At 43.2% G+C, this 23,001-nt stretch overlaps 26 non-coding genes across 26 annotated transcripts; all 26 read right to left on the reverse strand.

Moving 5' to 3' along the window:
* Positions 1-417: 417 nt before the first annotated feature.
* Positions 418-500, reverse strand: TRNAL-AAG (transfer RNA leucine (anticodon AAG)). The gene has a single exon. It is a non-coding gene; the product is annotated as a tRNA-Leu (tRNA).
* A 2,008-nt stretch (positions 501-2,508) lies between these two features.
* TRNAL-AAG (transfer RNA leucine (anticodon AAG)) lies at positions 2,509-2,591 on the reverse strand. The gene has a single exon. It is a non-coding gene; the product is annotated as a tRNA-Leu (tRNA).
* A 901-nt stretch (positions 2,592-3,492) lies between these two features.
* Positions 3,493-3,575, reverse strand: TRNAL-UAG (transfer RNA leucine (anticodon UAG)). Its single transcript has one exon. It is a non-coding gene; the product is annotated as a tRNA-Leu (tRNA).
* Positions 3,576-4,599: 1,024 nt separating this feature from the next.
* Positions 4,600-4,682, reverse strand: TRNAL-AAG (transfer RNA leucine (anticodon AAG)). The gene has a single exon. It is a non-coding gene; the product is annotated as a tRNA-Leu (tRNA).
* Positions 4,683-5,314: 632 nt separating this feature from the next.
* On the reverse strand, positions 5,315-5,397 carry TRNAL-UAG (transfer RNA leucine (anticodon UAG)). Its single transcript has one exon. It is a non-coding gene; the product is annotated as a tRNA-Leu (tRNA).
* Positions 5,398-6,421: 1,024 nt separating this feature from the next.
* Positions 6,422-6,504, reverse strand: TRNAL-AAG (transfer RNA leucine (anticodon AAG)). The gene has a single exon. It is a non-coding gene; the product is annotated as a tRNA-Leu (tRNA).
* Positions 6,505-6,690: 186 nt separating this feature from the next.
* TRNAL-CAG (transfer RNA leucine (anticodon CAG)) lies at positions 6,691-6,773 on the reverse strand. Its single transcript has one exon. It is a non-coding gene; the product is annotated as a tRNA-Leu (tRNA).
* A 632-nt stretch (positions 6,774-7,405) lies between these two features.
* Positions 7,406-7,488, reverse strand: TRNAL-UAG (transfer RNA leucine (anticodon UAG)). The gene has a single exon. It is a non-coding gene; the product is annotated as a tRNA-Leu (tRNA).
* Positions 7,489-8,512: 1,024 nt separating this feature from the next.
* TRNAL-AAG (transfer RNA leucine (anticodon AAG)) lies at positions 8,513-8,595 on the reverse strand. Its single transcript has one exon. It is a non-coding gene; the product is annotated as a tRNA-Leu (tRNA).
* Positions 8,596-8,781: 186 nt separating this feature from the next.
* Positions 8,782-8,864, reverse strand: TRNAL-CAG (transfer RNA leucine (anticodon CAG)). The gene has a single exon. It is a non-coding gene; the product is annotated as a tRNA-Leu (tRNA).
* A 1,739-nt stretch (positions 8,865-10,603) lies between these two features.
* TRNAL-AAG (transfer RNA leucine (anticodon AAG)) lies at positions 10,604-10,686 on the reverse strand. Its single transcript has one exon. It is a non-coding gene; the product is annotated as a tRNA-Leu (tRNA).
* Positions 10,687-10,872: 186 nt separating this feature from the next.
* On the reverse strand, positions 10,873-10,955 carry TRNAL-CAG (transfer RNA leucine (anticodon CAG)). Its single transcript has one exon. It is a non-coding gene; the product is annotated as a tRNA-Leu (tRNA).
* Positions 10,956-11,587: 632 nt separating this feature from the next.
* TRNAL-UAG (transfer RNA leucine (anticodon UAG)) lies at positions 11,588-11,670 on the reverse strand. The gene has a single exon. It is a non-coding gene; the product is annotated as a tRNA-Leu (tRNA).
* Positions 11,671-12,694: 1,024 nt separating this feature from the next.
* Positions 12,695-12,777, reverse strand: TRNAL-AAG (transfer RNA leucine (anticodon AAG)). The gene has a single exon. It is a non-coding gene; the product is annotated as a tRNA-Leu (tRNA).
* A 186-nt stretch (positions 12,778-12,963) lies between these two features.
* Positions 12,964-13,046, reverse strand: TRNAL-CAG (transfer RNA leucine (anticodon CAG)). Its single transcript has one exon. It is a non-coding gene; the product is annotated as a tRNA-Leu (tRNA).
* A 1,740-nt stretch (positions 13,047-14,786) lies between these two features.
* Positions 14,787-14,869, reverse strand: TRNAL-AAG (transfer RNA leucine (anticodon AAG)). Its single transcript has one exon. It is a non-coding gene; the product is annotated as a tRNA-Leu (tRNA).
* A 186-nt stretch (positions 14,870-15,055) lies between these two features.
* TRNAL-CAG (transfer RNA leucine (anticodon CAG)) lies at positions 15,056-15,138 on the reverse strand. The gene has a single exon. It is a non-coding gene; the product is annotated as a tRNA-Leu (tRNA).
* A 632-nt stretch (positions 15,139-15,770) lies between these two features.
* On the reverse strand, positions 15,771-15,853 carry TRNAL-UAG (transfer RNA leucine (anticodon UAG)). Its single transcript has one exon. It is a non-coding gene; the product is annotated as a tRNA-Leu (tRNA).
* A 1,025-nt stretch (positions 15,854-16,878) lies between these two features.
* On the reverse strand, positions 16,879-16,961 carry TRNAL-AAG (transfer RNA leucine (anticodon AAG)). The gene has a single exon. It is a non-coding gene; the product is annotated as a tRNA-Leu (tRNA).
* A 186-nt stretch (positions 16,962-17,147) lies between these two features.
* On the reverse strand, positions 17,148-17,230 carry TRNAL-CAG (transfer RNA leucine (anticodon CAG)). The gene has a single exon. It is a non-coding gene; the product is annotated as a tRNA-Leu (tRNA).
* Positions 17,231-17,862: 632 nt separating this feature from the next.
* TRNAL-UAG (transfer RNA leucine (anticodon UAG)) lies at positions 17,863-17,945 on the reverse strand. Its single transcript has one exon. It is a non-coding gene; the product is annotated as a tRNA-Leu (tRNA).
* A 1,024-nt stretch (positions 17,946-18,969) lies between these two features.
* TRNAL-AAG (transfer RNA leucine (anticodon AAG)) lies at positions 18,970-19,052 on the reverse strand. The gene has a single exon. It is a non-coding gene; the product is annotated as a tRNA-Leu (tRNA).
* A 186-nt stretch (positions 19,053-19,238) lies between these two features.
* TRNAL-CAG (transfer RNA leucine (anticodon CAG)) lies at positions 19,239-19,321 on the reverse strand. Its single transcript has one exon. It is a non-coding gene; the product is annotated as a tRNA-Leu (tRNA).
* Positions 19,322-21,060: 1,739 nt separating this feature from the next.
* TRNAL-AAG (transfer RNA leucine (anticodon AAG)) lies at positions 21,061-21,143 on the reverse strand. The gene has a single exon. It is a non-coding gene; the product is annotated as a tRNA-Leu (tRNA).
* Positions 21,144-21,329: 186 nt separating this feature from the next.
* TRNAL-CAG (transfer RNA leucine (anticodon CAG)) lies at positions 21,330-21,412 on the reverse strand. The gene has a single exon. It is a non-coding gene; the product is annotated as a tRNA-Leu (tRNA).
* Positions 21,413-22,044: 632 nt separating this feature from the next.
* Positions 22,045-22,127, reverse strand: TRNAL-UAG (transfer RNA leucine (anticodon UAG)). Its single transcript has one exon. It is a non-coding gene; the product is annotated as a tRNA-Leu (tRNA).
* Between the last annotated feature and the right edge of the window lie 874 nt (positions 22,128-23,001).

The raw sequence follows: 23,001 nt of genomic DNA on the forward strand, positions 1-23,001 counted from the left end.
CCATTCACTCACTCTGTCTTTGTTTCATTCTCTCCTTCCACAACACTCCTTCTCACTCACTCGCTCTATCACTTGTATTTTTGCCCTTGCTCTGCATTCTATAGTGGAAACAGCTCTTGAATGAAACATCTGAAAATGACGTGACATAAAATTTAAAACCTCCTTATTGGAAACCTAAAACATCACAAGACTTAATGTAACCCATTTCTTTCATAAAAAAGATTTTTAAAATACCCCACAAAACAAATATAAAACACCACGAGTGCTAGAAGAATATTACATTAACGTTAAAGATAGAATAGGGCAAATGCATTTGCAGTTGAAACTGAAGTTTGGTACTTATTCAGATATTATTTACATTGCCAATTTTTAGCTGAGATTCTAAAGGAACTGAGAGAGAAAATGGAATTCAAGTTTTGTCAGAAGTGGGATTCGAACCCACGCCTCCAGGAGAGACTGCGGCCTTAACGCAGCGCCTTAGACCACTCGGCCATCCTGACCCCATGCTGCTTTTTCATCTAAAGGGTGAGAAATATATTAGGAACCAAAAAATGCACAGAGCTTAGGCCAATAGTGGCTAGAGCAAGAAAAAAACTCACTGCACTCTTCCAAGAAGACAATCCTATAAGCCACTGCGAGGGAAATGATCATATTTCTCAAGAAAATAAATAGAGTAAACACAGGACTGTCAGAAGTGGGATTTGAACCCACGCATCCAGAGGAGACTGCGACCTGAACGCAGCGCCTTAGACCACTCGGCCATCCTGACTTGCTTTCCCAGCATCTTCCAGAGGCCAGACAGCCATGCAGGTGAGGTACTGAAAAGGAATGCCCTCAATTTATTTATCCTATTATATGCACTTCCAACAGATCTTTGAACAATCTGTACAGAGCAGGACCTATGGAGAACTCTTTAGAACTTTGAGGCGAACAAAGAGAAAGTGCTATTCACCAGCCACTTGAACGGCTCAAAGCTGCTTTGAAATTGAGACAATAGCCACCTCTTGGCTGGCTAAAGCAATTTCAACAAGGGATCCCAAAGTCACAACATAGGGTGGAGTATGCAAATTTAAGCAGCCCCTGATACAAGCCCTGAGGAAATTGCTGTAAGTGTGCTGGAGTCCAGTTGTCTACCAGATGACTGGCATTCTTCCAAATTTGCAGGGCCCGTCTGGCCAGGGCATACAAGAGCATGACTCTTCCAGATGACCTCTTACATGGGTCCTATGCTCATTTGGTAAGGATTGCGCTTTGTCAGCAAGACGTTATAGAACCTAAATATATGAGAAACCCCATCTCTCTTGACAAGAGGAGAACGGAATAACGTGCCAAGTGAAGACCAACAGATGCAACTTCCATCAGATGTTAACCTGATAAAGGAGATTAAATCTCCAAAAGGCATGTCAGAAGTGGGATTCGAACCCACGCCTCCAAAGGAGACTGTGGCCTAAACACAGCGCCTTAGACCTATCGGCCATCCTGACAGTATAGGCTTTTAAGAAATGAATAAAAGTTACTCAGAAACGTCTACCTCCATGCAAGCCTGAAATATTTTAAACCTTCAAACACAAGGTGCAACTTTATGCACAGGACAATAAACACAGAAGAACACATACGAAAGCACTTTATTTCACAGGTATACAGTTTTCATGCTTTTAGAACACCACATACCTCTCACCAGCTATTTAGGGTCCTGTATCCGACTCACAACATTTCCTTGCCTGCGACCTCTCTCTCTACACAAACAATTACAGCACAGGAAGTAGGAAGGCAATAGGTGGGGCAGTTTATGCAAATTTATGCTGCCAATGTGCCTTGCAGATTCATGCAGGATTTCTAGATCCTTGCTGGATACAAGAGAGAAGGACTTGTTCCAGATAAACTATCCCTAGCAGGGAAAGTCTGAGCACAGGCACTCTTTTGCTCTTTAGCCCCTGGCCTGGGACTCACCCTCACTTGCTGAGGCATGAAATTCTGCATACCAACTTTGCACAGAAGGTATGTTTGTGGTTGTTTGGGGATGGGTTGGAGGTCAAGAGCAGGGAAAAGCAGGTCTCCTTCACTACTAGACTCCTCTTCTATGCCTCCCTGCCATTCACTCACTCTGTCTTTGTTTCATTCTCTCCTTCCACAACACTCCTTCTCACTCACTCGCTCTATCACTTGTATTTTTGCCCTTGCTCTGCATTCTATAGTGGAAACAGCTCTTGAATGAAACATCTGAAAATGACGTGACATAAAATTTAAAACCTCCTTATTGGAAACCTAAAACATCACAAGACTTAATGTAACCCATTTCTTTCATAAAAAAGATTTTTAAAGTACCCCACAAAACAAATATAAAACACCACGAGTGCTAGAAGAATATTACATTAACGTTAAAGATAGAATAGGGCAAATGCATTTGCAGTTGAAACTGAAGTTTGGTACTTATTCAGATATTATTTACATTGCCAATTTTTAGCTGAGATTCTAAAGGAACTGAGAGAGAAAATGGAATTCAAGTTTTGTCAGAAGTGGGATTCGAACCCACGCCTCCAGGAGAGACTGCGGCCTTAACGCAGCGCTTTAGACCACTCGGCCATCCTGACCCCATGCTGCTTTTTCATCTAAAGGGTGAGAAAGATATTAGGAACCAAAAAATGCACAGAGCTGAGGGCAATAGTGGCTAGAGCAAGAAAAAAACTCACTGCACTCTTCCAAGAAGACAATCCTATAAGCCACTGCGAGGGAAATGATCATATTTCTCAAGAAAATAATTAGAGTAAACACAGGACTGTCAGAAGTGGGATTTGAACCCACGCATCCAGAGGAGACTGCGACCTGAACGCAGCGCCTTAGACCACTCGGCCATCCTGACTTGCTTTCCCAGCATCTTCCAGAGGCCAGACAGCCATGCAGGTGAGGTACTGAAAAGGAATGCCCTCAATTTATTTATCCTATTATATGCACTTCCAACAGATCTTTGAACAATCTGTACAGAGCAGGACCTATGGAGAACTCTTTAGAACTTTGAGGCGAACAAAGAGAAAGTGCTATTCACCAGCCACTTGAACGGCTCAAAGCTGCTTTGAAATTGAGACAATAGCCACCTCTTGGCTGGCTAAAGCAATTTCAACAAGGGATCTCAAAGTCACAACATAGGGTGGAGTATGCAAATTTAAGCAGCCCCTGATCAAAGCCCTGAGGAAATTGCTGTAAGTGTGCTGGAGTCCAGTTGTCTACCAGATGAATGGCATTCTTCCAAATTTGCAGGGCCCGTCTGGCCAGGGCATACAAGAGCATGACTCTTCCAGATGACCTCTTACATGGGTCCTATGCTCATTTGGTAAGGATTGCGCTTTGTCAGCAAGACGTTATAGAACCTAAATATATGAGAAACCCCATCTCTCTTGACAAGAGGAGAACGGAATAACGTGCCAAGTGAAGACCAACAGATGCAACTTCCATCAGATGTTAACCTGATAAAGGAGATTAAATCTCCAAAAGGCATGTCAGAAGTGGGATTCGAACCCACGCCTCCAAAGGAGACTGTGGCCTAAACACAGCGCCTTAGACCTCTCGGCCATCCTGACAGTATAGGCTTTTAAGAAATGAATAAAAGTTACTCAGAAACGTCTACCTCCATGCAAGCCTGAAATAATTTAAACCTTCAAACACAAGGTGCAACTTTATGCACAGGACAATAAACACAGAAGAACACATACGAAAGCACTTTATTTCACAGGTATACAGTTTTCATGCTTTTAGAACACCACATACCTCTCACCAGCTATTTAGGGTCCTGTATCCGACTCACAACATTTCCTTGCCTGCGACCTCTCTCTCTACACAAACAACTACAGCACAGGAAGTAGGAAGGCAATAGGTGGGGCAGTTTATGCAAATTTATGCTGCCAATGTGCCTTGCAGATTCATGCAGGATTTCTAGATCCTTGCTGGATACAAGAGAGAAGGACTTGTTCCAGATAAACTATCCCTAGCAGGGAAAGTCTGAGCACAGGCACTCTTTTGCTCTTTAGCCCCTGGCCTGGGACTCACCCTCACTTGCTGAGGCGTGAAATTCTGCATACCAACTTTGCACAGAAGGTATGTTTGTGGTTGTTTGGGGATGGGTTGGAGGTCAAGAGCAGGGAAAAGCAGGTCTCCTTCACTACTAGACTCCTCTTCTATGCCTCCCTGCCATTCACTCACTCTGTCTTTGTTTCATTCTCTCCTTCCACAACACTCCTTCTCACTCACTCGCTCTATCACTTGTATTTTTGCCCTTGCTCTGCATTCTATAGTGGAAACAGCTCTTGAATGAAACATCTGAAAATGACGTGACATAAAATTTAAAACCTCCTTATTGGAAACCTAAAACATCACAAGACTTAATGTAACCCATTTCTTTCATAAAAAAGATTTTTAAAGTACCCCACAAAACAAATATAAAACACCACGAGTGCTAGAAGAATATTACATTAACGTTAAAGATAGAATAGGGCAAATGCATTTGCAGTTGAAACTGAAGTTTGGTACTTATTCAGATATTATTTACATTGCCAATTTTTAGCTGAGATTCTAAAGGAACTGAGAGAGAACATGGAATTCAAGTTTTGTCAGAAGTGGGATTCGAACCCACGCCTCCAGGAGAGACTGCGGCCTTAACGCAGCGCCTTAGACCACTCGGCCATCCTGACTTGCTTTCCCAGCATCTTCCAGAGGCCAGATAGCCATGCAGGTGAGGTACTGAAAAGGAATGCCCTCAATTTATTTATCCTATTATATGCACTTCCAACAGATCTTTGAACAATCTGTACAGAGCAGGACCTATGGAGAACTCTTTAGAACTTTGAGGCGAACAAAGAGAAAGTGCTATTCACCAGCCACTTGAACGGCTCAAAGCTGCTTTGAAATTGAGACAATAGCCACCTCTTGGCTGGCTAAAGCAATTTCAACAAGGGATCCCAAAGTCACAACATAGGGTGGAGTATGCAAATTTAAGCAGCCCCTGATACAAGCCCTGAGGAAATTGCTGTAAGTGTGCTGGAGTCCAGTTGTCTACCAGATGAATGGCATTCTTCCAAATTTGCAGGGCCCGTCTGGCCAGGGCATACAAGAGCATGACTCTTCCAGATGACCTCTTACATGGGTCCTATGCTCATTTGGTAAGGATTGCGCTTTGTCAGCAAGACGTTATAGAACCTAAATATATGAGAAACCCCATCTCTCTTGACAAGAGGAGAACGGAATAACGTGCCAAGTGAAGACCAACAGATGCAACTTCCATCAGATGTTAACCTGATAAAGGAGATTAAATCTCCAAGAGGCATGTCAGAAGTGGGATTCGAACCCACGCCTCCAAAGGAGACTGTGGCCTAAACACAGCGCCTTAGACCTCTCGGCCATCCTGACAGTATAGGCTTTTAAGAAATGAATAAAAGTTACTCAGAAACGTCTACCTCCATGCAAGCCTGAAATAATTTAAACCTTCAAACACAAGGTGCAACTTTATGCACAGGACAATAAACACAGAAGAACACATACGAAAGCACTTTATTTCACAGGTATACAGTTTTCATGCTTTTAGAACACCACATACCTCTCACCAGCTATTTAGGGTCCTGTATCCGACTCACAACATTTCCTTGCCTGCGACCTCTCTCTCTACACAAACAACTACAGCACAGGAAGTAGGAAGGCAATAGGTGGGGCAGTTTATGCAAATTTATGCTGCCAATGTGCCTTGCAGATTCAAGCAGGATTTCTAGATCCTTGCTGGATACAAGAGAGTAGGCCTTGTTCCAGATAAACTATCCCTAGCAGGGAAAGTCTGAGCACAGGCACTCTTTTGCTCTTTAGCCCCTGGCCTGGGACTCACCCTTACTTGCTGAGGCGTGAAATTCTGCATACCAACTTTGCACAGAAGGTATGTTTGTGGTTGTTTGGGGATGGGTGGGAGGTCAAGAGCAGGGAAAAGCAGGTCTCCTTCACTACTAGACTCCTCTACTATGCCTCCCTGCCATTCACTCACTCTGTCTTTGTTTCATTCTCTCCTTCCACAACACTCCTTCTCACTCACTCGCTCTATCACTTGTATTTTTGCCCTTGCTCTGCATTCTATAGTGGAAACATCTCTTGAATGAAGCATCTGAAAATGACGTGACATAAAATTTAAAACCTCCTTATTGGAAACCTAAAATATCACAAGACTTAATGTAACCCATTTCTTTCATAAAAAAGATTTTTAAAGTACCCCACAAAACAAATATTAAACACCACGAGTGCTAGAAAAATATTACATTAACGTTAAAGATAGAATACGGCAAATGCATTTGCAGTTGAAACTGAAATTTGGTACTTATTCAGATATTATTTACATTGCCAATTTTTAGCTGAGATTCTAAAGCAACTGAGAGAGAAAATGGAATTCAAGTTTTGTCAGAAGTGGGATTCGAACCCACGCCTCCAGGAGAGACTGCAGCCTTAACGCAGTGCCTTAGACCACTCGGCCATCCTGACCCCATGCTGCTTTTTCATCTAAAGGGTGAGAAAGATATTAGGAACCAAAAAATGCACAGAGCTTAGGCCAATAGTGGCTAGAGCAAGAAAAAAACTCACTGCACTCTTCCAAGAAGACAATCCTATAAGCCACTGCGAGGGAAATGATCATATTTCTCAAGAAAAAAATTAGAGTAAACACAGGACTGTCAGAAGTGGGATTTGAACCCACGCCTCCAGAGGAGACTGCGACCTGAACGCAGCGCCTTAGACCACTCGGCCATCCTGACTTGCTTTCCCAGCATCTTCCAGAGGCCAGACAGCCATGCAGGTGAGGTACTGAAAAGAAATGCCCTCAATTTATTTATCCTATTATATGCACTTCCAACAGATCTTTGAACAATCTGTACAGAGCAGGACCTATGGAGAACTCTTTAGAACTTTGAGGCGAACAAAGAGAAAGTGCTATTCACCAGCCACTTGAACGGCTCAAAGCTGCTTTGAAATTGAGACAATAGCCACCTCTTGGCTGGCTAAAGCAATTTCAACAAGGGATCTCAAAGTCACAACATAGGGTGGAGTATGCAAATTTAAGCAGCCCCTGATCAAAGCCCTAAGGAAATTGCTGTAAGTGTGCTGGAGTCCAGTTGTCTACCAGATGAATGGCATTCTTCCAAATTTGCTGGGCCCGTCTTGCCAGGGCATACAAGAGCATGACTCTTCCAGATGACCTCTTACATGGGTCCTATGCTCATTTGGTAAGGATTGCGCTTTGTCAGCAAGACGTTATAGAACCTAAATATATGAGAAACCCCATCTCTCTTGACAAGAGGAGAACGGAATAACGTGCCAAGTGAAGACCAACAGATGCAACTTCCATCAGATGTTAACCTGATAAAGGAGATTAAATCTCCAAAAGGCATGTCAGAAGTGGGATTCGAACCCACGCCTCCAAAGGAGACTGTGGCCTAAACACAGCGCCTTAGACCTCTCGGCCATCCTGACAGTATATGCTTTTAAGAAATGAATAAAAGTTACTCAGAAACGTCTACCTCAATGCATGCCTGAAATAATTTAAACCTTCAAACACAAGGTGCAACTTTATGCACAGGACAATAAACACAGAAGAACACATACGAAAGCACTTTATTTCACAGGTATACAGTTTTCATGCTTTTAGAACACCACATACCTCTCACCAGCTATTTAGGGTCCTGTATCCGACTCACAACATTTCCTTGCCTGCGACCTCTCTCTCTACACAAACAACTACAGCACAGGAAGTAGGAAGGCAATAGGTGGGGCAGTTTATGCAAATTTATGCTGCCAATGTGCCTTGCAGATTCATGCAGGATTTCTAGATCCTTGCTGGATACAAGAGAGTAGGCCTTGTTCCAGATAAACTATCCCTAGCAGGGAAAGTCTGAGCACAGGCACTCTTTTGCTCTTTAGCCCCTGGCCTGGGACTCACCCTCACTTGCTGAGGCGTGAAATTCTGCATACCAACTTTGCACAGAAGGTATGTTTGTGGTTGTTTGGGGATGGGTGGGAGGTCAAGAGCAGGGAAAAGCAGGTCTCCTTCACTACTAGACTCCTCTTCTATGCCTCCCTGCCGTTCACTCACTCTGTCTTTGTTTCATTCTCTCCTTCCACAACAATCCTTCTCACTCACTCGCTCTATCACTTGTATTTTTGCCCTTGCTCTGCATTCTATAGTGGAAACATCTCTTGAATGAAGCATCTGAAAATGACCTGACATAAAATTTAAAACCTCCTTATTGGAAACCTAAAACATCACAAGACTTAATGTAACCCATTTCTTTCATAAAAAAGATTTTTAAAGTACCCCACAAAACAAATATAAAACACCACGAGTGCTAGAAGAATATTACATTAACGTTAAAGATAGAATAGGGCAAATGCATTTGCAGATGAAACTGAAGTTTGGTACTTATTCAGATATTATTTACATTGCCAATTTTTAGCTGAGATTCTAAAGGAACTGAGAGAGAAAATGGAATTCAAGTTTTGTCAGAAGTGGGATTCGAACCCACGCCTCCAGGAGAGACTGCGGCCTTAACGCAGCACCTTAGACCACTCGGCCATCCTGACCCCATGCTGCTTTTTCATCTAAAGGGTGAGAAAGATATTAGGAACCAAAAAATGCACAGAGCTGAGGGCAATAGTGGCTAGAGCAAGAAAAAAACTCACTGCACTCTTCCAAGAAGACAATCCTATAAGCCACTGCGAGGGAAATGATCATATTTCTCAAGAAAATAATTAGAGTAAACACAGGACTGTCAGAAGTGGGATTTGAACCCACGCCTCCAGAGGAGACTGCGACCTGAACGCAGCGCCTTAGACCACTCGGCCATCCTGACTTGCTTTCCCAGCATCTTCCAGAGGCCAGACAGCCATGCAGGTGAGGTACTGAAAAGGAATGCCCTCAATTTATTTATCCTATTATATGCACTTCCAACAGATCTTTGAACAATCTGTACAGAGCAGGACCTATGGAGAACTCTTTAGAACTTTGAGGCGAACAAAGAGAAAGTGCTATTCACCAGCCACTTGAACGGCTCAAAGCTGCTTTGAAATTGAGACAATAGCCACCTCTTGGCTGGCTAAAGCAATTTCAACAAGGGATCTCAAAGTCACAACATAGGGTGGAGTATGCAAATTTAAGCAGCCCCTGATCAAAGCCCTAAGGAATTTGCTGTAAGTGTGCTGGAGTCCAGTTGTCTACCAGATGCATGGCATTCTTCCAAATTTGCAGGGCCCGTCTGGCCAGGGCATACAAGAGCATGACTCTTCCAGATGACCTCTTACATGGGTCCTATGCTCATTTGGTAAGGATTGCGCTTTGTCAGCAAGACGTTATAGAACCTAAATATATGAGAAACCCCATCTCTCTTGACAAGAGGAGAACGGAATAACGTGCCAGGTGAAGACCAACAGATGCAACTTCCATCAGATGTTAACCTGATAAAGGAGAATAAATCTCCAAAAGGAATGTCAGAAGTGGAATTCGAACCCACGCCTCCAAAGGAGACTGTGGCCTAAACACAGCACCTTGGACCTCTCGGCCATCCTGACAGTATAGGCTTTTAAGAAATGAATAAAAGTTACTCAGAAACGTCTACCTCCATGCAAGCCTGAAATAATTTAAACATTCAAACACAAGGTGCAACTTTATGCACAGGACAATAAACACAGAAGAACACATACGAAAGCACTTTATTTCACAGGTATACAGTTTTCATGCTTTTAGAACACCACATACCTCTCACCAGCTATTTAGGGTCCTGTATCCGACTCACAACATTTCCTTGCCTGCGACCTCTCTCTCTACACAAACAACTACAGCACAGGAAGTAGGAAGGCAATAGGTGGGGCAGTTTATGCAAATTTATGCTGCCAATGTGCCTTGCAGATTCATGCAGGATTTCTAGATCCTTGCTGGATACAAGAGAGTAGGCCTTGTTCCAGATAAACTATCCCTAGCAGGGAAAGTCTGAGCACAGGCACTCTTTTGCTCTTTAGCCCCTGGCCTGGGACTCACCCTCACTTGCTGAGGCGTGAAATTCTGCATTCCAACTTTGCACAGAAGGTATGTTTGTGGTTGTTTGGGGATGGGTGGGAGGTCAAGAGCAGGGAAAAGCAGGTCTCCTTCACTACTAGACTCCTCTACTATGCCTCCCTGCCATTCACTCACTCTGTCTTTGTTTCATTCTCTCCTTCCACAACACTCCTTCTCACTCACTCGCTCTATCACTTGTATTTTTGCCCTTGCTCTGCATTCTATAGTGGAAACATCTCTTGAATGAAGCATCTGAAAATGACGTGACATAAAATTTAAAACCTCCTTATTGGAAACCTAAAATATCACAAGACTTAATGTAACCCATTTCTTTCATAAAAAAGATTTTTAAAGTACCCCACAAAACAAATATAAAACACCACGAGTGCTAGAAAAATATTACATTAACGTTAAAGATAGAATATGGCAAATGCATTTGCAGTTGAAACTGAAATTTGGTACTCATTCAGATATTATTTACATTGCCAATTTTTAGCTGAGATTCTAAAGGAACTGAGAGAGAAAATGGAATTCAAGTTTTGTCAGAAGTGGGATTCGAACCCACGCCTCCAGGAGAGACTGCAGCCTTAACACAGTGCCTTAGACCACTCGGCCATCCTGACCCCATGCTGCTTTTTCATCTAAAGGGTGAGAAAGATATTAGGAACCAAAAAATGCACAGAGCTTAGGCCAATAGTGGCTAGAGCAAGAAAAAAACTCACTGCACTCTTCCAAGAAGACAATCCTATAAGCCACTGCGAGGGAAATGATCATATTTCTCAAGAAAAAAATTAGAGTAAACACAGGACTGTCAGAAGTGGGATTTGAACCCACGCCTCCAGAGGAGACTGCGACCTGAACGCAGCGCCTTAGACCACTCGGCCATCCTGACTTGCTTTCCCAGCATCTTCCAGAGGCCAGACAGCCATGCAGGTGAGGTACTGAAAAGAAATGCCCTCAATTTATTTATCCTATTATATGCACTTCCAACAGATCTTTGAACAATCTGTACAGAGCAGGACCTATGGAGAACTCTTTAGAACTTTGAGGCGAACAAAGAGAAAGTGCTATTCACCAGCCACTTGAACGGCTCAAAGCTGCTTTGAAATTGAGACAATAGCCACCTCTTGGCTGGCTAAAGCAATTTCAACAAGGGATCTCAAAGTCACAACATAGGGTGGAGTATGCAAATTTAAGCAGCCCCTGATCAAAGCCCTAAGGAAATTGCTGTAAGTGTGCTGGAGTCCAGTTGTCTACCAGATGAATGGCATTCTTCCAAATTTGCTGGGCCCGTCTGGCCAGGGCATACAAGAGCATGACTCTTCCAGATGACCTCTTACATGGGTCCTATGCTCATTTGGTAAGGATTGCGCTTTGTCAGCAAGACGTTATAGAACCTAAATATATGAGAAACCCCATCTCTCTTGACAAGAGGAGAACGGAATAACGTGCCAAGTGAAGACCAACAGATGCAACTTCCATCAGATGTTAACCTGATAAAGGAGATTAAATCTCCAAAAGGCATGTCAGAAGTGGGATTCGAACCCACGCCTCCAAAGGAGACTGTGGCCTAAACACAGCGCCTTAGACCTCTCGGCCATCCTGACAGTATATGCTTTTAAGAAATGAATAAAAGTTACTCAGAAACGTCTACCTCAATGCAAGCCTGAAATAATTTAAACCTTCAAACACAAGGTGCAACTTTATGCACAGGACAATAAACACAGAAGAACACATACAAAAGCACTTTATTTCACAGGTATACAGTTTTCATGCTTTTAGAACACCACATACCTCTCACCAGCTATTTAGGGTCCTGTATCCGACTCACAACATTTCCTTGCCTGCGACCTCTCTCTCTACACAAACAACTACAGCACAGGAAGTAGGAAGGCAATAGGTGGGGCAGTTTATGCAAATTTATGCTGCCAATGTGCCTTGCAGATTCATGCAGGATTTCTAGATCCTTGCTGGATACAAGAGAGAAGGACTTGTTCCAGATAAACTATCCCTAGCAGGGAAAGTCTGAGCACAGGCACTCTTTTGCTCTTTAGCCCCTGGCCTGGGACTCACCCTCACTTGCTGAGGCGTGAAATTCTGCATACCAACTTTGCACAGAAGGTATGTTTGTGGTTGTTTGGGGATGGGTGGGAGGTCAAGAGCAGGGAAAAGCAGGTCTCCTTCACTACTAGACTCCTCTTCTATGCCTCCCTGCCGTTCACTCACTCTGTCTTTGTTTCATTCTCTCCTTCCACAACAATCCTTCTCACTCACTCGCTCTATCACTTGTATTTTTGCCCTTGCTCTGCATTCTATAGTGGAAACATCTCTTGAATGAAGCATCTGAAAATGACGTGACATAAAATTTAAAACCTCCTTATTGGAAACCTAAAACATCACAAGACTTAATGTAACCCATTTCTTTCATAAAAAAGATTTTTAAAGTACCCCACAAAACAAATATAAAACACCACGAGGGCTAGAAGAATATTACATTAACGTTAAAGATAGAATAGGGCAAATGCATTTGCAGTTGAAACTGAAGTTTGGTACTTATTCAGATATTATTTACATTGCCAATTTTTAGCTGAGATTCTAAAGGAACTGAGAGAGAAAATGGAATTCAAGTTTTGTCAGAAGTGGGATTCGAACCCACGCCTCCAGGAGAGACTGCGGCCTTAACGCAGCACCTTAGACCACTCGGCCATCCTGACCCCATGCTGCTTTTTCATCTAAAGGGTGAGAAAGATATTAGGAACCAAAAAATGCACAGAGCTGAGGGCAATAGTGGCTAGAGCAAGAAAAAAACTCACTGCACTCTTCCAAGAAGACAATCCTATAAGCCACTGCGAGGGAAATGATCATATTTCTCAAGAAAATAATTAGAGTAAACACAGGACTGTCAGAAGTGGGATTTGAACCCACGCCTCCAGAGGAGACTGCGACCTGAACGCAGCGCCTTAGACCACTCGGCCATCCTGACTTGCTTTCCCAGCATCTTCCAGAGGCCAGACAGCCATGCAGGTGAGGTACTGAAAAGGAATGCCCTCAATTTATTTATCCTATTATATGCACTTCCAACAGATCTTTGAACAATCTGTACAGAGCAGGACCTATGGAGAACTCTTTAGAACTTTGAGGCGAACAAAGAGAAAGTGCTATTCACCAGCCACTTGAACGGCTCAAAGCTGCTTTGAAATTGAGACAATAGCCACCTCTTGGCTGGCTAAAGCAATTTCAACAAGGGATCTCAAAGTCACAACATAGGGTGGAGTATGCAAATTTAAGCAGCCCCTGATCAAAGCCCTAAGGAAATTGCTGTAAGTGTGCTGGAGTCCAGTTGTCTACCAGATGCATGGCATTCTTCCAAATTTGCAGGGCCCGTCTGGCCAGGGCATACAAGAGCATGACTCTTCCAGATGACCTCTTACATGGGTCCTATGCTCATTTGGTAAGGATTGCACTTTGTCAGCAAGACGATATAGAACCTAAATATATGAGAAACCCCATCTCTCTTGACAAGAGGAGAACGGAATAACGTGCCAGGTGAAGACCAACAGATGCAACTTCCATCAGATGTTAACCTGATAAAGGAGATTAAATCTCCAAAAGGAATGTCAGAAGTGGAATTCGAACCCACGCCTCCAAAGGAGACTGTGGCCTTAACACAGCACCTTAGACCTCTCGGCCATCCTGACAGTATAGGCTTTTAAGAAATGAATAAAAGTTACTCAGAAACGTCTACCTCCATGCAAGCCTGAAATAATTTAAACATTCAAACACAAGGTGCAACTTTATGCACAGGACAATAAACACAGAAGAACACATACGAAAGCACTTTATTTCACAGGTATACAGTTTTCATGCTTTTAGAACACCACATACCTCTCACCAGCTATTTAGGGTCCTGTATCCGACTCACAACATTTCCTTGCCTGCGACCTCTCTCTCTACACAAACAACTACAGCACAGGAAGTAGGAAGACAAGAGGTGGGGCAGTTTATGCAAATTTATGCTGCCAATGTGCCTTACAGATTCATGCAGGATTTCTAGATCCTTGCTGGATACAAGAGAGTAGGACTTGTTCCAGATAAACTATCCCTAGCAGGGAAAGTCTGAGCACAGGCACTCTTTTGCTCTTTAGCCCCTGGCCTGGGACTCACCCTCACTTGCTGAGGCGTGAAATTCTGCATACCAACTTTGCACAGAAGGTATGTTTGTGGTTGTTTGGGGGATGGGTGGGAGGTCAAGAGCAGGGAAAAGCAGGTCTCCTTCACTACTAGACTACTCTTCTATGCCTCCCTGCCGTTCACTCACTCTGTCTTTGTTTCATTCTCTCCTTCCACAACACTCCTTCTCACTCACTCGCTCTATCAGTTGTATTTTTGCCCTTGCTCTGCATTCTATAGTGGAAACATCTCTTGAATGAAGCATCTGAAAATGACGTGACATAAAATTTAAAACCTCCTTATTGGAAACCTAAAACATCACAAGACTTAATGTAACCCATTTCTTTCATAAAAAAGATTTTTAAAGTACCCCACAAAAGAAATATAAAACACCACGAGTGCTAGAAGAATATTACATTAACGTTAAAGATAGAATAGGGCAAATGCATTTGCAGTTGAAACTGAAGTTTGGTACTTATTCAGATATTATTTACATTGCCAATTTTTAGCTGAGATTCTAAAGGAACTGAGAGAGAAAATGGAATTCAAGTTTTGTCAGAAGTGGGATTCGAACCCACGCCTCCAGGAGAGACTGCGGCCTTAACGCAGCGCCTTAGACCACTCGGCCATCCTGACCCCATGCTGCTTTTTCATCTAAAGGGTGAGAAAGATATTAGGAACCAAAAAATGCACAGAGCTGAGGGCAATAGTGGCTAGAGCAAGAAAAAAACTCACTGCACTCTTCCAAGAAGACAATCCTATAAGCCACTGCGAGGGAAATGATCATATTTCTCAAGAAAATAATTAGAGTAAACACAGGACTGTCAGAAGTGGGATTTGAACCCACGCCTCCAGAGGAGACTGCGACCTGAACACAGCGCCTTAGACCACTCGGCCATCCTGACTTGCTTTCCCAGCATCTTCCAGAGGCCAGACAGCCATGCAGGTGAGGTACTGAAAAGGAATGCCCTCAATTTATTTATCCTATTATATGCACTTCCAACAGATCTTTGAACAATCTGTACAGAGCAGGACCTATGGAGAACTCTTTAGAACTTTGAGGCGAACAAAGAGAAAGTGCTATTCACCAGCCACTTGAACGGCTCAAAGCTGCTTTGAAATTGAGACAATAGCCACCTCTTGGCTGGCTAAAGCAATTTCAACAAGGGATCTCAAAGTCACAACATAGGGTGGAGTATGCAAATTTAAGCAGCCCCTGATCAAAGCCCTGAGGAAATTGCTGTAAGTGTGCTGGAGTCCAGTTGTCTACCAGATGAATGGCATTCTTCCAAATTTGCTGGGCCCGTCTGGCCAGGGCATACAAGAGCATGACTCTTCCAGATGACCTCTTACATGGGTCCTATGCTCATTTGGTAAGGATTGCGCTTTGTCAGCAAGACGTTATAGAACCTAAATATATGAGAAACCCCATCTCTCTTGACAAGAGGAGAACGGAATAACGTGCCAAGTGAAGACCAACAGATGCAACTTCCATCAGATGTTAACCTGATAAAGGAGATTAAATCTCCAAAAGGCATGTCAGAAGTGGGATTCGAACCCACGCCTCCAAAGGAGACTGTGGCCTAAACACAGCGCCTTAGACCTCTCGGCCATCCTGACAGTATATGCTTTTAAGAAATGAATAAAAGTTACTCAGAAACGTCTACCTCAATGCATGCCTGAAATAATTTAAACCTTCAAACACAAGGTGCAACTTTATGCACAGGACAATAAACACAGAAGAACACATACGAAAGCACTTTATTTCACAGGTATACAGTTTTCATGCTTTTAGAACACCACATACCTCTCACCAGCTATTTAGGGTCCTGTATCCGACTCACAACATTTCCTTGCCTGCGACCTCTCTCTCTACACAAACAACTACAGCACAGGAAGTAGGAAGGCAAGAGGTGGGGCAGTTTATGCAAATTTATGCTGCCAATGTGCCTTGCAGATTCATGCAGGATTTCTAGATCCTTGCTGGATACAAGAGAGTAGGCCTTGTTCCAGATAAACTATCCCTAGCAGGGAAAGTCTGAGCACAGGCACTCTTTTGCTCTTTAGCCCCTGGCCTGGGACTCACCCTCACTTGCTGAGGCGTGAAATTCTGCATACCAACTTTGCACAGAAGGTATGTTTGTGGTTGTTTGGGGGATGGGTGGGAGGTCAAGAGCAGGGAAAAGCAGGTCTCCTTCACTACTAGACTACTCTTCTATGCCTCCCTGCCGTTCACTCACTCTGTCTTTGTTTCATTCTCTCCTTCCACAACACTCCTTCTCACTCACTCGCTCTATCACTTGTATTTTTGCCCTTGCTCTGCATTCTATAGTGGAAACATCTCTTGAATGAAGCATCTGAAAATGACGTGACATAAAATTTAAAACCTCCTTATTGGAAACCTAAAATATCACAAGACTTAATGTAACCCATTTCTTTCATAAAAAAGATTTTTAAAGTACCCCACAAAACAAATATTAAACACCACGAGTGCTAGAAAAATATTACATTAACGTTAAAGATAGAATACGGCAAATGCATTTGCAGTTGAAACTGAAATTTGGTACTTATTCAGATATTATTTACATTGCCAATTTTTAGCTGAGATTCTAAAGGAACTGAGAGAGAAAATGGAATTCAAGTTTTGTCAGAAGTGGGATTCGAACCCACGCCTCCAGGAGAGACTGCAGCCTTAACGCAGTGCCTTAGACCACTCGGCCATCCTGACCCCATGCTGCTTTTTCATCTAAAGGGTGAGAAAGATATTAGGAACCAAAAAATGCACAGAGCTTAGGCCAATAGTGGCTAGAGCAAGAAAAAAACTCACTGCACTCTTCCAAGAAGACAATCCTATAAGCCACTGCGAGGGAAATGATCATATTTCTCAAGAAAAAAATTAGAGTAAACACAGGACTGTCAGAAGTGGGATTTGAACCCACGCCTCCAGAGGAGACTGCGACCTGAACGCAGCGCCTTAGACCACTCGGCCATCCTGACTTGCTTTCCCAGCATCTTCCAGAGGCCAGACAGCCATGCAGGTGAGGTACTGAAAAGAAATGCCCTCAATTTATTTATCCTATTATATGCACTTCCAACAGATCTTTGAACAATCTGTACAGAGCAGGACCTATGGAGAACTCTTTAGAACTTTGAGGCGAACAAAGAGAAAGTGCTATTCACCAGCCACTTGAACGGCTCAAAGCTGCTTTGAAATTGAGACAATAGCCACCTCTTGGCTGGCTAAAGCAATTTCAACAAGGGATCTCAAAGTCACAACATAGGGTGGAGTATGCAAATTTAAGCAGCCCCTGATCAAAGCCCTAAGGAAATTGCTGTAAGTGTGCTGGAGTCCAGTTGTCTACCAGATGAATGGCATTCTTCCAAATTTGCTGGGCCCGTCTGGCCAGGGCATACAAGAGCATGACTCTTCCAGATGACCTCTTACATGGGTCCTATGCTCATTTGGTAAGGATTGAGCTTTGTCAGCAAGACGTTATAGAACCTAAATATATGAGAAACCCCATCTCTCTTGACAAGAGGAGAACGGAATAACGTGCCAAGTGAAGACCAACAGATGCAACTTCCATCAGATGTTAACCTGATAAAGGAGATTAAATCTCCAAAAGGCATGTCAGAAGTGGGATTCGAACCCACGCCTCCAAAGGAGACTGTGGCCTAAACACAGCGCCTTAGACCTCTCGGCCATCCTGACAGTATATGCTTTTAAGAAATGAATAAAAGTTACTCAGAAACGTCTACCTCAATGCATGCCTGAAATAATTTAAACCTTCAAACACAAGGTGCAACTTTATGCACAGGACAATAAACACAGAAGAACACATACGAAAGCACTTTATTTCACAGGTATACAGTTTTCATGCTTTTAGAACACCACATACCTCTCACCAGCTATTTAGGGTCCTGTATCCGACTCACAACATTTCCTTGCCTGCGACCTCTCTCTCTACACAAACAACTACAGCACAGGAAGTAGGAAGGCAATAGGTGGGGCAGTTTATGCAAATTTATGCTGCCAATGTGCCTTGCAGATTCATGCAGGATTTCTAGATCCTTGCTGGATACAAGAGAGTAGGCCTTGTTCCAGATAAACTATCCCTAGCAGGGAAAGTCTGAGCACAGGCACTCTTTTGCTCTTTAGCCCCTGGCCTGGGACTCACCCTCACTTGCTGAGGCGTGAAATTCTGCATACCAACTTTGCACAGAAGGTATGTTTGTGGTTGTTTGGGGATGGGTGGGAGGTCAAGAGCAGGGAAAAGCAGGTCTCCTTCACTACTAGACTCCTCTTCTATGCCTCCCTGCCGTTCACTCACTCTGTCTTTGTTTCATTCTCTCCTTCCACAACAATCCTTCTCACTCACTCGCTCTATCACTTGTATTTTTGCCCTTGCTCTGCATTCTATAGTGGAAACATCTCTTGAATGAAGCATCTGAAAATGACCTGACATCAAATTTAAAACCTCCTTATTGGAAACCTAAAACATCACAAGACTTAATGTAACCCATTTCTTTCATAAAAAAGATTTTTAAAGTACCCCACAAAACAAATATAAAACACCACGAGTGCTAGAAGAATATTACATTAACGTTAAAGATAGAATAGGGCAAATGCATTTGCAGTTGAAACTGAAGTTTGGTACTTATTCAGATATTATTTACATTGCCAATTTTTAGCTGAGATTCTAAAGGAACTGAGAGAGAAAATGGAATTCAAGTTTTGTCAGAAGTGGGATTCGAACCCACGCCTCCAGGAGAGACTGCGGCCTTAACGCAGCACCTTAGACCACTCGGCCATCCTGACCCCATGCTGCTTTTTCATCTAAAGGGTGAGAAAGATATTAGGAACCAAAAAATGCACAGAGCTGAGGGCAATAGTGGCTAGAGCAAGAAAAAAACTCACTGCACTCTTCCAAGAAGACAATCCTATAAGCCACTGCGAGGGAAATGATCATATTTCTCAAGAAAATAATTAGAGTAAACACAGGACTGTCAGAAGTGGGATTTGAACCCACGCCTCCAGAGGAGACTGCGACCTGAACGCAGCGCCTTAGACCACTCGGCCATCCTGACTTGCTTTCCCAGCATCTTCCAGAGGCCAGACAGCCATGCAGGTGAGGTACTGAAAAGGAATGCCCTCAATTTATTTATCCTATTATATGCACTTCCAACAGATCTTTGAACAATCTGTACAGAGCAGGACCTATGGAGAACTCTTTAGAACTTTGAGGCGAACAAAGAGAAAGTGCTATTCACCAGCCACTTGAACGGCTCAAAGCTGCTTTGAAATTGAGACAATAGCCACCTCTTGGCTGGCTAAAGCAATTTCAACAAGGGATCTCAAAGTCACAACATAGGGTGGAGTATGCAAATTTAAGCAGCCCCTGATCAAAGCCCTAAGGAAATTGCTGTAAGTGTGCTGGAGTCCAGTTGTCTACCAGATGCATGGCATTCTTCCAAATTTGCAGGGCCCGTCTGGCCAGGGCATACAAGAGCATGACTCTTCCAGATGACCTCTTACATGGGTCCTATGCTCATTTGGTAAGGATTGCGCTTTGTCAGCAAGACGTTATAGAACCTAAATATATGAGAAACCCCATCTCTCTTGACAAGAGGAGAACGGAATAACGTGCCAGGTGAAGACCAACAGATGCAACTTCCATCAGATGTTAACCTGATAAAGGAGAATAAATCTCCAAAAGGAATGTCAGAAGTGGAATTCGAACCCACGCCTCCAAAGGAGACTGTGGCCTAAACACAGCACCTTGGACCTCTCGGCCATCCTGACAGTATAGGCTTTTAAGAAATGAATAAAAGTTAATCAGAAACGTCTACCTCCATGCAAGCCTGAAATAATTTAAACATTCAAACACAAGGTGCAACTTTATGCACAGGACAATAAACACAGAAGAACACATACGAAAGCACTTTATTTCACAGGTATACAGTTTTCATGCTTTTAGAACACCACATACCTCTCACCAGCTATTTAGGGTCCTGTATCCGACTCACAACATTTCCTTGCCTGCGACCTCTCTCTCTACACAAACAACTACAGCACAGGAAGTAGGAAGGCAATAGGTGGGGCAGTTTATGCAAATTTATGCTGCCAATGTGCCTTGCAGATTCATGCAGGATTTCTAGATCCTTGCTGGATACAAGAGAGTAGGCCTTGTTCCAGATAAACTATCCCTAGCAGGGAAAGTCTGAGCACAGGCACTCTTTTGCTCTTTAGCCCCTGGCCTGGGACTCACCCTCACTTGCTGAGGCGTGAAATTCTGCATTCCAACTTTGCACAGAAGGTATGTTTGTGGTTGTTTGGGGATGGGTGGGAGGTCAAGAGCAGGGAAAAGCAGGTCTCCTTCACTACTAGACTCCTCTACTATGCCTCCCTGCCATTCACTCACTCTGTCTTTGTTTCATTCTCTCCTTCCACAACACTCCTTCTCACTCACTCGCTCTATCACTTGTATTTTTGCCCTTGCTCTGCATTCTATAGTGGAAACATCTCTTGAATGAAGCATCTGAAAATGACGTGACATAAAATTTAAAACCTCCTTATTGGAAACCTAAAATATCACAAGACTTAATGTAACCCATTTCTTTCATAAAAAAGATTTTTAAAGTACCCCACAAAACAAATATAAAACACCACGAGTGCTAGAAAAATATTACATTAACGTTAAAGATAGAATACGGCAAATGCATTTGCAGTTGAAACTGAAATTTGGTACTTATTCAGATATTATTTACATTGCCAATTTTTAGCTGAGATTCTAAAGGAACTGAGAGAGAAAATGGAATTCAAGTTTTGTCAGAAGTGGGATTCGAACCCACGCCTCCAGGAGAGACTGCAGCCTTAACGCAGTGCCTTAGACCACTCGGCCATCCTGACCCCATGCTGCTTTTTCATCTAAAGGGTGAGAAAGATATTAGGAACCAAAAAATGCACAGAGCTTAGGCCAATAGTGGCTAGAGCAAGAAAAAAACTCACTGCACTCTTCCAAGAAGACAATCCTATAAGCCACTGCGAGGGAAATGATCATATTTCTCAAGAAAAAAGTTAGAGTAAACACAGGACTGTCAGAAGTGGGATTTGAACCCACGCCTCCAGAGGAGACTGCGACCTGAACGCAGCGCCTTAGACCACTCGGCCATCCTGACTTGCTTTCCCAGCATCTTCCAGAGGCCAGACAGCCATGCAGGTGAGGTACTGAAAAGAAATGCCCTCAATTTATTTATCCTATTATATGCACTTCCAACAGATCTTTGAACAATCTGTACAGAGCAGGACCTATGGAGAACTCTTTAGAACTTTGAGGCGAACAAAGAGAAAGTGCTATTCACCAGCCACTTGAACGGCTCAAAGCTGCTTTGAAATTGAGACAATAGCCACCTCTTGGCTGGCTAAAGCAATTTCAACAAGGGATCTCAAAGTCACAACATAGGGTGGAGTATGCAAATTTAAGCAGCCCCTGATCAAAGCCCTAAGGAAATTGCTGTAAGTGTGCTGGAGTCCAGTTGTCTACCAGATGAATGGCATTCTTCCAAATTTGCTGGGCCCGTCTGGCCAGGGCATACAAGAGCATGACTCTTCCAGATGACCTCTTACATGGGTCCTATGCTCATTTGGTAAGGATTGCGCTTTGTCAGCAAGACGTTATAGAACCTAAATATATGAGAAACCCCATCTCTCTTGACAAGAGGAGAACGGAATAACGTGCCAAGTGAAGACCAACAGATGCAACTTCCATCAGATGTTAACCTGATAAAGGAGATTAAATATCCAAAAGGCATGTCAGAAGTGGGATTCGAACCCACGCCTCCAAAGGAGACTGTGGCCTAAACACAGCGCCTTAGACCTCTCGGCCATCCTGACAGTATATGCTTTTAAGAAATGAATAAAAGTTACTCAGAAACGTCTACCTCAATGCAAGCCTGAAATAATTTAAACCTTCAAACACAAGGTGCAACTTTATGCACAGGACAATAAACACAGAAGAACACATACGAAAGCACTTTATTTCACAGGTATACAGTTTTCATGCTTTTAGAACACCACATACCTCTCACCAGCTATTTAGGGTCCTGTATCCGACTCACAACATTTCCTTGCCTGCGACCTCTCTCTCTACACAAACAACTACAGCACAGGAAGTAGGAAGGCAATAGGTGGGGCAGTTTATGCAAATTTATGCTGCCAATGTGCCTTGCAGATTCATGCAGGATTTCTAGATCCTTGCTGTATACAAGAGAGAAGGACTTGTTCCAGATAAACTATCCCTAGCAGGGAAAGTCTGAGCACAGGCACTCTTTTGCTCTTTAGCCCCTGGCCTGGGACTCACCCTCACTTGCTGAGGCGTGAAATTCTGCATACCAACTTTGCACAGAAGGTATGTTTGTGGTTGTTTGGGGATGGGTGGGAGGTCAAGAGCAGGGAAAAGCAGGTCTCCTTCACTACTAGACTCCTCTTCTATGCCTCCCTGCCGTTCACTCACTCTGTCTTTGTTTCATTCTCTCCTTCCACAACAATCCTTCTCACTCACTCGCTCTATCACTTGTATTTTTGCCCTTGCTCTGCATTCTATAGTGGAAACATCTCTTGAATGAAGCATCTGAAAATGACGTGACATAAAATTTAAAACCTCCTTATTGGAAACCTAAAACATCACAAGACTTAATGTAACCCATTTCTTTCATAAAAAAGATTTTTAAAGTACCCCACAAAACAAATATAAAACACCACGAGTGCT

The sequence above is a fragment of the Triturus cristatus genome, chromosome 6, assembly GCF_964204655.1.
Source record: "Triturus cristatus chromosome 6, aTriCri1.1, whole genome shotgun sequence".
NCBI lineage: Eukaryota > Metazoa > Chordata > Amphibia > Caudata > Salamandridae > Triturus > Triturus cristatus.